Source organism: Oncorhynchus tshawytscha, linkage group LG31, assembly GCF_018296145.1.
Source record: "Oncorhynchus tshawytscha isolate Ot180627B linkage group LG31, Otsh_v2.0, whole genome shotgun sequence".
Taxonomy (NCBI): domain Eukaryota; kingdom Metazoa; phylum Chordata; class Actinopteri; order Salmoniformes; family Salmonidae; genus Oncorhynchus; species Oncorhynchus tshawytscha.
Genome location: NC_056459.1, coordinates 33,055,748 through 33,061,568, shown reverse-complemented (window position 1 = coordinate 33,061,568; position 5,821 = coordinate 33,055,748).

Below are 5,821 nucleotides of genomic sequence, written 5' to 3'. Positions count from 1 at the left end.
CAATCAATCAGTATCTTCATACCTCATCATGAGTATAAGATCAGTCATCCTGGACTTATATACCAGGCGGTGTCAGAGACTCCATTCACCCAAGTTATAGACTGCTTTCTCTGCTACCACACAGCAAGCGGTACCGGAGCGCCAAGTTAAGGACCAAAATTTACATTGAGCCCCCGCCCCCCCCTCTCTTAAGCCTACTTGGTGAATATTTTCTTAAATCTTCTTGAACTCTACTGTTGCTTAAGGGCTTGTAAGTAAGAATTTCACGTTAAAGTCTACACTTGTTGTATTCGGCGCATGTGACAAATACCTATTTGATTTGATCAATCAGTCTCTTTCTACCTCAGCATGAGTGTAAGATCAATCGATCACTCTTCCTACCTCAGCATGAGTGTAAGATCAATCGCTGTCTCGCTGTGTGTGGACGGTCGGTGGTAGTATATGTGAAGTCTGAGGGATCGTACTCCCGTCTCGCTGTGTGTGGATGGTCGGCGGTAGTATATGTGAAGTCTGAGGGATCGTACTCCTGTCTCGCTGTATGTGGATGGTCGGCTGTAGTATATGTGAAGTCTGAGGGATCGTACTCCCGTCTCGCTGTGTGTGGATGGTCGGCGGTAGTATATGTGAAGTCTGTTCACTGTTTCATTCACAAAAAAAAATCTAATGTTCTAGAATGTCATTGGCTGAGGTTGAGCTACGCTACATGACGCCATGCTCTCCGCGGCCAATTGGAAGAGAGCAGTAGTGCTTTTCTCTCACTCTCTCTCTTTCCCTCTGTTTCTCCACTATCTATCTATCTCTGTCTCTCTCTCCACTCTCTCTCTCCACTCACTCTCCCCTCTGTCTCGCCTCTCTCTCTCTCTCTCTCTCTCCACTCACTCTCCCCTCTGTCTCACCTCTCTCTCTCTCGCTCTCTCTCTCTCTCACTCTCTCTTTCCCTCTCTTTCTCCACCATAACTCTCTCTGTCTCTCTCCCTCACTCTGTCTCTCAATCTCTCCACTCTCTCTGTCTCTCTCTCCACTTTCTCTTTCCATCTGTCTCGCCTCTCTCTCTCTCTCTCTTTCTCTCTCTCCACTAGTCTCTGACTCTCTCTCCCTCTCTCTCTCTTTCTCCACTCGTCTCTGTCTCTCTCTCTATCTCTCTCCCTCTCCCTCTCTCTCCACTCCCTATCTCTCTCTCTGTCTGCAGTAGTAAAACTCAGTGTTCAGTTTATAATGCAGCAAACTGTACAGAACTGAGTACTTAACATCTGAGTATTTTAGAGGAGACTGTGACCAGGAAGTAATTGGTTATTCATTTCATCAATCTGTCCATTCAGTGATGCCTCTATTCATTCACTCATCCATTAATTCACTCATTAATGCAGTCATCCATTCATTAATTCAGTCATTCCACTATTCATTCACTCATCCATTAATTCACCCATCCATTCATTAATTCAGTCATCCATCCATTAATTCACTCATCCATTCATTAATTCACTCATCCATCCATTAATTCAGTCATCCATTCATCCATCCATTAATTCATTCATCCATCCATTAATTCATTCATCCATCCATTAATTCAGTCATCCATCCATTAATTCAGTCATTCATCCATTTATTCATCCATCCATTAATTTAGTCATTAATTCATCCATCCATTAATTCATCCATCCATTAATTCATTCATCATTCAGTCAGTCATTCTATTACATCTCTCAACATTCATTCACTCATTCATTATTCTTCTATTTGTCCATCCATTCTACTCAATGTATTTTGACCTGTGTAATAACCAGAGCACTTGCCAAGTCAGCCTCTGAACGGCACACATACACGGTTCATGTCTCAATTGTCTCAAGGCTTAAACATCCTTCTTTAACCCGTCTCCTCCTCTTCATCTTTAACCTGACTCCTCCCCTTCATCTTTAACCCGTCTCCTCCTCTTCATCTTTAACCCGTCTCCTCCTCTTCATCTACTCTGATTGAAGTGGATTTAACAAGTGACATCAATAAGGGATCATAGCTTTCACCTGGATTCACCTGGTCAGTCTGTGTTATGGAAAGAGCAGGTGTTCCTAATATTTTGTACACTCAGTGTATTTACCTAGTCAAAACTAGGCCACAGCCCAATCCCATAGACCCATACCCCTTTTCCCCAATAGAAACACAGGCCAGACATGGTCATTTGCATATGATTTTGCATAGAGTCCCCTGTGACTGTTTGGAATGTCAGGAGGCCAAATGAACCAGTGTTCTGTTTAACCGTTTCACATTTGCATATTTAATTTGCATATGAGTGACTTAACTAGGCTTACTTAGCCGGATGACCCTAACGAACTGGTTTACTCTGCCACAGAGAAGGCAGATAGAGAGAGCGATTCATTTCATTAGGAAACGGCAGTGTGACTAAGCAGGAAGACTTTGGACGGGATTATTAAACGGGAGACGCAAGCTGTTGGCAATCAAGATGCTTTTGTTTGCGTGTGTCTGTGTCTGTGTGTGTGTCTGTGTTTGTCTGTGTGTGTGTGTCTGTGTGTGTGTGTGTGTGTGTGTGTGTGTGTGTGTGTGTGTGTTTGCGTGTGTCTGTGTCTGTGTCTGTGTGTGTGTCTGTGTGTGTGTGTATCTGTGTGTGTGTATCTGTGTTTGTCTGTGTGTGTGTCTGTGTATGTGTTTGTCTGTGTGTGTGTCTGTGTATGTCTGTGTGTGTGTCTGTGTGTGTGTGTCTGTGTGTGTGTGTGTGTGTGTGTGTGTGTGTGTTTGCGTGTGTCTGTGTCTGTGTGTGTGTCTGTGTGTGTGTGTATCTGTGTGTGTGTGTCTGTGTGTGTGTGTGTGTGTCTGTGTGTGTGTGTGTGTTTGTCTGTGTGTGTGTGTGTGCATGCGTGTGTGTGTGTGTGTCTGTGTCTGTCTACACATGCAGAATTCTGAAAACTAAAAGACAGATTGTAATCTTCATTGTCATGTCTTTAAATCCGTAGCCGTTTGCTATCCCAACAGTTTTTCAGCGATTGTATTTTTTTCACTGACAAGTCAACAATCATCTATTCGGTATTTGCAGCAGGTGCTGCCCACATTGCTGGCCCTTCCGACTGTTGGCTAAGCAACTGAAAACATTCCACATCTTTAAAAAATAATTCAACGAATCATCCTCTGTGGCCAAATCAGCTTTCTGGTGTAATAACCTATTTTGAATGATTTTTTATTTATTTCTGTATAGACAGGAGTAATCTAATTAGGCTGTATAATTTGGGAAATTTAATCATATTTACTTTAGGGAAAGTTTCCCCTAGTCTTATGGACAGGCCTTTTGCATGTGGCAGAAACGCTGATCATCTAATTGTTAAATAATCACTGTAGGCTTCGGCGTACATTAGTTCAACTCAGAAAATAATTTCAGCGTCCAAACCCCAACAGGGTACTGTGCAACTGCAATTTGATGACTGGAAAAAGACATCTGTTACAAAACAGCTACTTGTATTGTATTGACATGCTGTGACTGTCATTATAGGACTACATTTATAGCCTAGGATTGATGTTGTCCACGAGCGTCTCTGTCTCGGCCAATTATCTCTGCTTTGACCTTGAGCATCTCAGTTACTCATCTCCACCGTGACATCATGTAAGTGTTTTCCTCAAACCACAATGCAGTTTGTCTGCTTATACCACCCAGTTTTCAGTCAATGAATTGTGATAGGCTCACGTTTTACTGGTACAGAATACCTCCGCTATTTATGTTGTCGGGACTTGGTAGCTGGGCCTGGACCACAGACCATGTCTCCTTTAACAGAGTCAGCCGTAGCTGGGCCTGGACCACAGACCCTGTCTCCTTTAACAGGGTCAGCCGTAGCTGGGGCTGGACCACAGACCGTCTCTTTTAACAGAGTCAACCGTAGCTGGGCCTGGACCACAGACCCTGTCTCCTTTAACAGAGTCAGCCGTAGCTGGGGCTGGACCACAGACCCTGTCTCCTTTAACAGAGTCAGCCGTAGCTGGGCCTGGACCACAGACCCTGTCTCCTTTAACAGAGTCAGCCGTAGCTGGGGCTGGACCACAGACCGTCTCCTTTAACAGAGTCAGCCATAGCTGGGCCTGGACCACAGACCGTCTCCTTTAACAGAGTCAGCCATAGCTGGGCCTGGACCACAGACCATGTCTCCTTTAACAGAGTCAGCTGTAGCTGGGCCCGGACCACAGACCATGTCTCCTTTAACAGAGTCAGCCGTAGCTGGGCCTGGACCACAGACCATGTTTCCTTTAACAGAGTCAGCCATAGCTGGGCCTGGACCACAGACCATATCTCCTTTAACAGAGTCAGCATGGGCCCGGACCACAGACCCTGTCTCCTTTAACAGAGTCAGCCGTAGCTGGGCCTGGACCACAGACCATGTCTCCTTTAACAGAGTCAGCCATAGCTGGGCCTGGACCACAGACCATGTCTCCTTTAACAGAGTCAGCCATAGCTGGGCCTGGACCACAGACCATGTCTCCTTTAACAGAGTCAGCCATAGCTGGGCCTGGACCACAGACCATGTCTCCTTTAACAGAGTCAGCTGTAGCTGGGCCTGGACCACAGACCCTGTCTCCTTTAACAGAGTCAGCCGTAGCTGGGCCTGGACCACAGACCATGTCTCCTTTAACAGAGTCAGCTGTAGCTGGGCCCGGACCACAGACCATGTCTCCTTTAACAGAGTCAGCCGTAGCTGGGCCTGGTCCACAGACCCAAACCAGGAACTGTAGCCATATTTAAAAAAAAAAAAGAATTTAACCTTTATTTAACTAGGCAAGTCAATTAAGAACAAATTCTTATATACCATGACGTCCTACCAATAGTAGGGCCATAGTAGGAAGCCTTGAGAAAAAGCATTGGGTTCGTAGGTCTCAAGAAAGCTTCAAAAAGTTGCAGACAAAATAGGCCCAATCCAGAGTCAGCTATAGCTAGCCCTGTAAGGACCGAAGCCGGAGACGAGGGGCAGGTACGGAGAGTTGACATTTAATTAGTAACAGACAAAGAGTAAGACAGAAGCAGGAGTGGCAGGAGTGCGTAATGATGGTGTCAGGAGTGCGTAGTATTGGTGGCAGGAGTGTGTAATGATGGTGTCAGGAGTGCGTAGTATTGGTGGCAGGAGTGCGTAATGATGGTGTCAGGAGTGCGTAGTATTGGTGGCAGGAGTGCGTAGTATTGGTGGCAAGAGTGTGTAATGTTGGTGGCAGGAGTGTGTAATGATGGTGGCAGGTGTGCGTAATGATGGTGTCAGGAGTGCGTAGTATTGGTGGCAGGAGTGAGTAGTATTGGTGGCAGGAGTGTGTAATGATGGTGGCAGGAGTGCGTAATGATGGTGACAGGAGTGCGTAATGATGGTGGCAGGAGTGTGTAATCATGGTGGCAGGAGTGTGTAATGATGGTGGTAGGAGTGCGTAATGATGGTGACAGGAGTGCGTAATGATGGTGGCAGGTGTGCGTAATGATGGTGGCAGGAGTGCGTAATGATGGTGGCAGGTGTGCGTAATGATGGTGGCAGGAGTGCATAATGATGGTGGCAGGAGTGCGTAATGATGGTGGCAGGAGTGCGTAATGATGGTGGCAGGTGTGCGTAATGATGGTGGCAGGAGTGCGTAATGATGGTGGCAGGAGTGCGTAATGATGGTGGCAGGTGTGCGTAATGATGGTGGCAGGAGTGCGTAATGATGGTGGCAGGTGTGCGTAATGATGGTGGCAGGTGTGCGTAATGATGGTGGCAGGTGTGCGTAACGATGGTGGCAGGAGTGCGTAATGATGGTGGCAGGAGTGCATAATGATGGTGGCAGGAGTGCGTAATGATGGTGGCAGGAGTGCGTA